Source organism: Neophocaena asiaeorientalis, unplaced genomic scaffold (assembly GCF_003031525.2).
Source record: "Neophocaena asiaeorientalis asiaeorientalis breed wild unplaced genomic scaffold, Neophocaena_asiaeorientalis_V1.1 scaffold2329, whole genome shotgun sequence".
Taxonomy (NCBI): Eukaryota; Metazoa; Chordata; class Mammalia; order Artiodactyla; family Phocoenidae; genus Neophocaena; species Neophocaena asiaeorientalis.
In genome coordinates, this window is record NW_020171654.1 from 173 (window position 1) to 9,444 (window position 9,272).

At 33.9% G+C, this 9,272-nt stretch overlaps 1 long non-coding RNA gene across 1 annotated transcript; it reads right to left on the reverse strand.

The window, feature by feature from the left end:
- Positions 1–351: 351 nt before the first annotated feature.
- Positions 352–7,897, reverse strand: LOC112390312 (uncharacterized). Its single transcript, XR_003002579.1, has 3 exons — positions 7,774–7,897; positions 7,452–7,584; positions 352–641 (listed from the first exon to the last, which is right to left on the reverse strand). It is a non-coding gene; the product is annotated as an uncharacterized LOC112390312 (long non-coding RNA).
- Positions 7,898–9,272: the final 1,375 nt, after the last annotated feature.

Genomic DNA, 9,272 nt, shown 5'->3' on the forward strand with positions numbered 1-9,272 from the left:
AGAGGTGCAATCATTCGCAAACTCAATTATTTCTATGATTATGGTGCTTAGATGGTTTTCTTTTTATATTGGAGAATAAACATACTAATAACATGCACAGGTTAGGGAAAGTGATCATGGATCATCAGACTATACAAATGATCAGGACATGACAAAGGGTTATGTATTTCAATGGTAAAAGCAATATGATTATTAGCTCTTCATTTGAAGCACTTTATCTACAGTTCAAAAATGCTTTCAATGCTTTCACTGATTAAACTGTAAAGCATCTTCTTCATTGTCAGCAGAAGTGACCGGCATTTAATTAAAATAGACTCTTCTAACTATAAATAATTGAATTAATAGAATGCTTTCACTGATTAAACTGTAAAGCATCTTTTTCATTGTCAGCAGAAGTGAACGGAATTTAATTAAAATAGACTCTTCTAACTATAAATAATTGAATTAATAGTTTTAAATTTAGTTTGGCTAAAATTGGTGAATTGATAAATAACTAAATAATGCAAGAATAAGAATTATCAAAACACTTTTGAGAACACAGTTCTGCTTGGAGGGCTCCATGGAGGAAGTGCCTCATTTTCAAGAAAGGGATGATGTTTCTTTTGTTTCCATTCAATTCTTTCCTTCCTTTCTTTTTTTTCCTAAAGAGAAAATAGAAAACTGTTTATATATAAATTTATATACAAATATGACAAATATTTTCAAATCAAGTTTCTTGCTGAAGAACAAAATAATCATTATAAGGTATTTAAATGTCATTTGCTAGCTTAATTGGTTATAAAGTAATAACAGCTAGGGAATATTGCTAATTTATGAGCATACTATCAATAGGCGTTAACACACCACTTAATTTTTTAAATATTAAAAGTGATAATATTTAAAAAGAATTATGTAAAATAGGAAAAAAAGACCTGTAATCCCATAATTCAAAGAGAATAATTATTAGAAGTTAGTGATGACTTTCTGAGAACAGAGTCTCAGAAATAAATTTACTGGGTGCAAAGGTTGAATATGTGACGGCAGCAGAGGATACTTCTCAGTGTTTAAAAATATTTGAATATTGAGGTTCATGTTTCTTTGCTTGTTATTGAGCTTGAGTACATTTTCATTTCTTTAGTGCTTTTGTGAAGTTTTTGCTCTGTTATTTGGCTCTTCTAACTGTATGGTTATTGGTGCTTGTAATTTTTAGCAATTTACATTTTCATATAATAAATATTATCCTTGCAGCATTTTATCTACGTTATTTTTAGTCATTAATTTTTTACCAAAAAATTAATAGTTCAACCATAGACAACTAAACTGTTTAAAGAGTAATATAGTCAAAATTTGTGTACCCACTACCTGCCTTTTGAAATAAAACATGACCAATACTTGTGTAGCCCTTGTACCCACTCCCTCACCACACCTGCTTTCTCTCCACCATCCAGAGATAACCATTACTGAATTTAGTGCTTATAGTTGCAGTGCATCCCTTAATACCTTTATCACACACACGTATTCATCCCCAAACAACAAATAATTTTGTTTTGCAGGTTTTTTGAGTTTTTGCTAAAAGGTACCATGCTATATATTCTTCTGCATCTTTTATTTATGACCATATTTCTAAGATCCATCTATATGGAGCTGTAGCTCTAGTTCACTGATGCACAGAATTCCAGTATATCAACATATCACAGTTTACTAATCAATTTTGGTGTTGAAGACATGATGTTCTAATGTTTTTTCCACACAAAGACAATGCTGCTGTAAATATATCCCTGTTTGATTCCTTGTGCTTATAAGCCAAGATTTTCTCTCCAAGTATATGCCTAGGAGTGAAATTGCCAGTTTGTAGGGTATGAATATGTTCGACTTTGCTGGACAATGATGATTTATTCTCCAAAGTTGTAGGAAATTACCCTCCAGCCAGCAAATATGCTGATTTTTTATTATTAATATGCTGTATTCTATTGTTTGGCATTTTATATTTAATGTTTAAATCTTCTGAAGTTTGTACTGCAGTAATTGTTTGAAGTGATTTTATGTCCAAATGTCACAAATAATCCCAATTGTTATTGCCTCACATCCATTAATTTGTGTTCCTTTATTATATAGTACATCCTTACAGGTAACAGGTTCTGAAGCTATTATTCTACTTGTACTATACTATAATTTGTGCTCATTCATTCAATGTTAAGCACTGAGCTCTTACTCTGGGTCAAGCAGTATACAGGGAGCCATGCATGAAGTGATTATAAAATACAAACACACAGGTTACTGTTCCTGTCCCTTAGGGAACTTTCAAAATAGATGGTTAATAAACAAGTACATAAACAACAGATAATTCCAAATTGTGTGAAATTCTATGAAACATATAAATAAGTTGTTATGATTGATAAAAAATGAAAGGAAGTACTTACTTTCAAAGAAAAGTGGATTCAGGGAAAGTCACTTTGACACGTGATGGGTAAGAGGAGCCACTGGTGATGTGCACTGAGGGGAGGGCACCCCACACAGACAGAAGAGTGTGTGTGAGGACTCTGACAAGTGCGGAAAACTTGGGATGGGAGAGGAAGCCAGAAAGCCAGTGTGAATAAAGCCTGGTGGGAGATGGGAGTGGGGTCCACATGAGAATGACAAGGTATACGTGTAAGATCAGGCGGGGTCTGGCAGGCCATGGTAACATTTAGAACACAGGTTTGAAAAAAAAAAGAGCTGTCAACAGGTGATTTGGAGAAGAAAGGCAGAATGCTGAAAGGTAAACCGGGGAACATGGCAGCAGAGGAGGAGACAGCTCAAGTGGAAGGGGAAATCGACTGCGTAGAATGCCCAGAGGTCTAGGAATATATACCATAGTCTAGATGCTCTGGAAAAATCGTAACTCTCAAAGTTTAGTTTAGTTTCAGAAAAGGGATAAGATGGGGGTTTACTGAGGATGAAAAGGATATGAAGAACTAAGGAAGTGTAAACAAACTTTCCAGTTTAGCTATTAAAAAAGATGAGGATCATAGCTGGAGGGAAATGAATTAAGAGAGCTTATTTTTATTAAGATTACTTATCCTGAGACTTGATGGGAATAATCCAAGAGGGTAGAAGAATGCAGATTCACAGGAGAGTGAAATGGTAAATTCATATTTCATTGCTTGATTGGTACAGTCCTGCTTCATTTTATTTTGAAAATATTATCTTCTATCGTCTCACATTTTTTTATACCAGGTGAATTTTAGAACCATTTCGTTTCCCTGCTATACTCCCTTCTAAGAAATGACTGAGTATCTGAGGATTAATATGAAATCTAAACAATGATCTAGGAATACTTGAAATGTTAATAGCATTTGGCCTTTCATCCTGCAGCTTGGACTGTCCCTCCATTTCTTCAAGTTTCTGCTAAAACTATAAAGTTTAGTGGTTTCCTTGTATTCCAAAGAGCAGTGGTGTCACGGAACACTTGGACAACCCTGCCTCTGCAGGCTGAATGGCTTGGGAGTGGTATTTTGGTAAATTATTAGGTGTCTATGCTTCTTTCATCAGTACATAAATGGAATTGATAATATCACAAGAAGAATATGGTAATGTAAGGTTCCATTAACATGCAATTATTCACATACAACAGAAGGATTGAAGAGAGGTGTGAAATTTTCTTTTTGTCTTAACATTTTGCTCTTCGTCATGAGAATGTTTTCATCTTTGTTATTTCTAATAAACAGAGAACCTCCTTTCAGAATCCTAACTGAGAAAATAAAAGCTGTAATTGGACCACGGTCAATCATCTTATTACTTTAGAGAGAGGCAGGCCCTCTAGCTAGGTGAGAGAAAAGCAGTGACCATGCTGTGTCCTCAGAAACTGACTGAAAAAACCTCACTGTCCATTCCATTTAACATAGGGAGAGAGAGGAACTGGAAGCAACCTTGAGTTTGCTGGCAGGTGCTAAAAAGTTAGGGCAGAAAATAGGCAATTAATTATCAACCTTAATATCAATTTACATGAATCAATGTTATCTTGAGTAATAATTAAAAGAGGTTTCTTAAAAAGTCCTCCTGTCTGTTGTTTGTTGGGGTCTGAATCTTTTGCTTATTTTCTTATTAAAGGTAACTATGAATTAATCTGGGAACCAGCTTGAAGAAGCATCTTACCTGATCTTTGGCTACAATTTTCACTTAAAACAGTGACCCATCAATTGCTCACTCCCCAAACTAGGTTGTACATCAAAATTTTGAGATGTTACTTTACATGAAAATTGAAGTAATTAGCTCTTCTGTATAGGGGTATTTTTCCATTCTCTCTGCAAACAAATTTCAATAAGAAATTGGTAAGATGGGGAACAGAGCTGTAACATGTTGTACATGGATTTTTTTTTTAGGTAGAGCTCTATTGTAGGGATATATTGTATACCAAAACAAGTTATTTTGTCTTAGGTCTTTGATGAGTTTTTATTTTCCAGAGGATTGATTAGAATGAGAAAGTGACGAACCGCTGTAATAAAACATTGTGTACCTAACTATGACTTAGTCACTAAGGAAATTCTATCTCATTTTCAAGACAATGTGAAAATAAAACTGAAAACTGAAACATTTACATTCAGTTACTACTCTAAAAGATACTAGCAGAATTAGCATACGTCTCCTTAATATAAGAAGATTTTAAATTTTTCTTAGAACAAAGCATTATTTAAGAGTTTAATCTAAGGAAATCATCATAGAACACTACTATCCTCATTCAAACGACTGAACCAATTTTGATCGCCTTATTACTGTTTATCTGCATGTATTTAGCATTATAGCAGTACTAAAGTCAACACATAAACAACAATAAATGCTGTTGGTATTTTTATTAGGATTGCATTAAATTTGTAAATTACTTCAGGGAAAACTGACATCTTTATAGCATCATTATAAGATTGTTTCTATACAAGGACAGTTTTGTTCTAATTTCTCAGGTATTCATTTGTGTCCTTCAGAAGTTTTCTCTATATTGGTATTGCACATTTCCTAAGTTTATTCCTAAGTGTTGCATCTTTTTATCCTATCTTTAAATAGCCTGCTTTGGGTCCTGTGTGTGTCTCTAGCTACTACTGATTCTAAAATTTATGTGGAAAAAAACCTCCCAAGAATATTCAGAAATACATTGAATGAAGAGTTATGAAGGGAGATTAACCCAAACATATATGAAAATATATAAAGTCCTGATGATGAAACAGTGCTGTACTGGAGTATGTACAGTGAGATTGACCAATGGAACAGAAAGTTAAGAAATAAACAGACCTGAAAATATGGGAATGATCTAATGTATCATATAATAAAGGCAGTACCTCAAATCAGTGGGTAAAAGATGTGCTGTTTTATGAAAGATGCATTTGGAAAAAATAAAGATGGAATCATATTTCCCATCATACACTAGGATAAATTCTAAGTGGAGCAAATGTTAAAATGTTAAATATAAAATCATAAAGTTATTTGAAGAAAAATGGGAGCTTTGACCCTAAGTTTTGGAGAAAGTCCTTTCAACTACACCTGAAAATCAGAAGCCATAAAAAAAGACTGATAGATTTGACACCTGAAAATAAAATAAAATTCTTCATGGAATAAAATGATATAAGACTTCCCTGGTGGCACAGTGGTTAAGAATCCACCTGCCAATGCAGAGGACACGGGTTTGAGCCCTGGTCCAGGAAGATCCCACATGCTGCAGAGCAACTAAGCCCATGTGCCACAACTACTGAGCCTGTTCTCTAGAACCCGTGAGCAAGAACTACTGAGCCCGCGTGCCACAACTACTAAAGCCCATGCACCCTAGAGCCCATGCTTCACAAGAGAAGCCACTGCTATGAGAAGCCCACATATCACAATGAAGAGTAGCCCCTGCTTGCCGCAACGAGAGAAAGCCTGTGTGCACAGGCGAAGACCCAATACAGCCAAAAATAAATAATAAATAAATAAATTTACTAAAATAATGATATAAGCAAAGTTGAGAGACCAAAAATACAATGGGAAAAAATTTGTAACTCATATCAGAAATGGTAGGCTAATTTCCCTAGTACATAAAAAAGCTTCTAGAAATCAGTAAGAAAAAGACCAACGAAAAAATGTTCAGTTTATGAATTGACACTTTACAGGAAAAACAATATAAATTATCCTCACACAAATGAAAGGATACTCAAGCTCAATCCTAACCAGAGAAATGCAAATAAAAAAATAAGAAGAACTACTGAGCCCGCGTGCCACAACTACTAAAAAGCCCATGCACCCTAGAGCCCATGCTTCACAAGAGAAGCCACTGCTATGAGAAGCCCACATATCACAATGAAGAGTAGCCCCTGCTTGCCGCAACGAGAGAAAGCCTGTGTGCACAGGCGAAGACCCAATACAGCCAAAAATAAATAATAAATAAATTTACTAAAATAATGATATAAGCAAAGTTGAGAGACCAAAAATACAATGGGAAAAAATTTGTAACTCATATCAGAAATGGTAGGCTAATTTCCCTAGTACATAAAAAAGCTTCTAGAAATCAGTAAGAAAAAGACCAACGAAAAAATGTTCAGTTTATGAATTGACACTTTACAGGAAAAACAATATAAATTATCCTCACACAAATGAAAGGATACTCAAGCTCAATCCTAACCAGAGAAATGCAAATAAAAAAATACTCTGGATGACATTTCTTTAACTTGCTGATAGACATGAATTCAAAAAAGTTTGATAAGAAACCCTACTGGACCCTAAGCCCTGTGGAGAAATTTTGCACTTTTTGATTGCTGAACATGTGAATGTGTTAACTATTCACATAAAGTACTTATGCATCTGAAATGTATTACTTATTCAAAAATAAATGAATAAAATATATATTTATATTGATATTTTAAAACAGAAAACAGTATTTTGCTTGCCATCACTGAAAAGTAACTATAAACATAAGTACATTGAAACAAAGAATATAAAGTCCTGCTAGATATCATTTCTCCCAACGTTCATACTTGATTGCTTTCATTAAAAAACCACTTAAATAAGACCGTCTCCTCGAGGTCATCAGAAAGATCAAAAGAAAATAAAAAATGGAATAACTTTCTCATTAAATACAATTTTACTGTGTGTCAGGACCAAGTTCCACCTAAATTAACCTGGTATACCTTCAGTAATACACTTGTCAGTACACTTTTTTATAATTTTAGGTAGGAGAATCATTGCAAAGGACGAATGGGCATGACTGGTAAGTGACTAAATGTGGGGATGTAGGTAAGGAACATTATTATGACTAAAGTTTTAAGCCTGAGTGTTTTAAGGAATAGTAGAATCATTAATAGAAATGAGTAGATCAAATAAATTATGATATATGTAGGAGAGAATGAATTCAACAAGGTAGCTTCCAGGTAGAAATGGTCAGTAGGCATGGGACAAATAGAACTGGAATTAGGGACAGAAAAGTCAGAACAAGTACATTTAAAAGACACAGTGCATTAACAAATAACACCTACCAGCCATTTTTCATATTCATCAAGAGCTTGTTTATCTTTATCTTTTTTCTCAGCTCTTTTCAGCTCTTCTTTTCTTTTCTCATTTATTTTCTCTTTTTCCTTTTCCTTGAAAACAGCTTCCTTTTTTTCATTCCTATGTAGGATAGTCAAAACACTGGCAAGTTAAAGGAGAATATATAATATATATATAATAAAGATTCCCTAATGTGTCTTTGCAATAATGAGACTAAGAGCATTAGCAACATTCAAGTAAATGAATTTTAGAAAAGCCTAAAGTGTTACTAATTTAAGATCTATCAAAACATTTATTATTTTGGATTACCATTTTTCAATAGCAGTTATGTTATCTTTCCTTTTCTCAGCAACAGTTTCCTCCTCTTTCTGTTTCTTTGCTCTTTCATATTCTTTCTCTTTTTTACTTTTCTCTTTAAAATATTCCATCTTTTTCTCTTTCCATTTTTCAAAAGACTGAAAAAGTTCAGAGTTACTTTCTTATTTAATGTGAATATAATAAAATAGTAAAACCACAGTTAATCATTAATTTTCAAATATTTTAAAGATAATTAAGATATTCAAAACCATTGCATACTTGAAGTGCTTCTCTTTTTCTCACAGCATTTTCTTCTTCAGTTTTCTTCTTGGTTTTTTCCTCAAGCCTTTTTTTTGCAGCTATCTTCTTTGCTTCCTTTTCTTTCATGGCTTTCCAGGCCTCAAATGATGCTAAGGCTTCTTCTCTCTTAGCAGCTCTTTTCTATTTTGGAAAAATAATAGACAGTAATATGTATATGTATAAATAGACAAATATACATAGATATAGATATACATACATTAATTTTTTAAATTCCCTTCATATTCATCAAATTAGGTTTCAAAGCAACCTATTTAAAATAGATTTAGAGAAGTTAATTGATAAAGAATGTTATCTGAATTATTCACTGCATTTTAAAATGTCCTTTCTTAAACATTTATCAGATATTGATCTACTACCATGTATGGGAAGGAATTTTTTTTGGAAGTATACTAAACAAATGCTATGAAAATAAACTGTAAAAGGCTAATTGGTACTGCAAAGTGCTCACAATGCAATATTGCACTAAAAGAAAAATATCAGGAAAGTTACAGGCCAGAAAGATAAAGTTATATACTTTACCTGTCTGGCCTGTAACTTTCCTGATATTTTAACTTTAACTTTACCTTTCTGGCCTGTCAGAGTAAGGTAAATTGGTCAAGTCACACAGTAAACTACAGATCTGTGCTTTAACCCTGAGTTTTGACTGACATCAGAGCATAAAATTCTTACTGCATAAACATATCCCAAGTGTTGAAAACATGTGCCAGATTAGAAAATATGTAGGTGAACATATAGCAAGTATGTTATTACTTTACTTACTTCAATCTAATCCCATAATATTCTATGTTTGCCTTATAATATTGCTTAGCATTAAATGATATAAAGCTTTATTATAGAGATAACATAATTTAGAAGTAAAAGTATGAGTTCCCTCACTGAGTTGTGAAGAGCAAATGAGGTGTCTGGCGCTGACTGTGGCAGATAATGCTGCAAAGGCAGTGCCAGTGTCCAGGCACGTCCCCTGCAGGGCTGCTCCACACAGTGCTGTGCGCTGGGGAAATATGTTTCTATCCATGGTAGTATTAAAAGCACAATGGGGGCTTCCCTGGTGGCGCAGTGGCTGAGAGTCCACCTGCCGATGCAAGGGACACGGGTTCGTGCCCCGGTCTGGGAACCCAGCTCCAGTCAGTGGGAAGGATAGGGGCAAATAGGTAGAGGCTGGTCTTGAAGATACATACAAAACTCAAGAT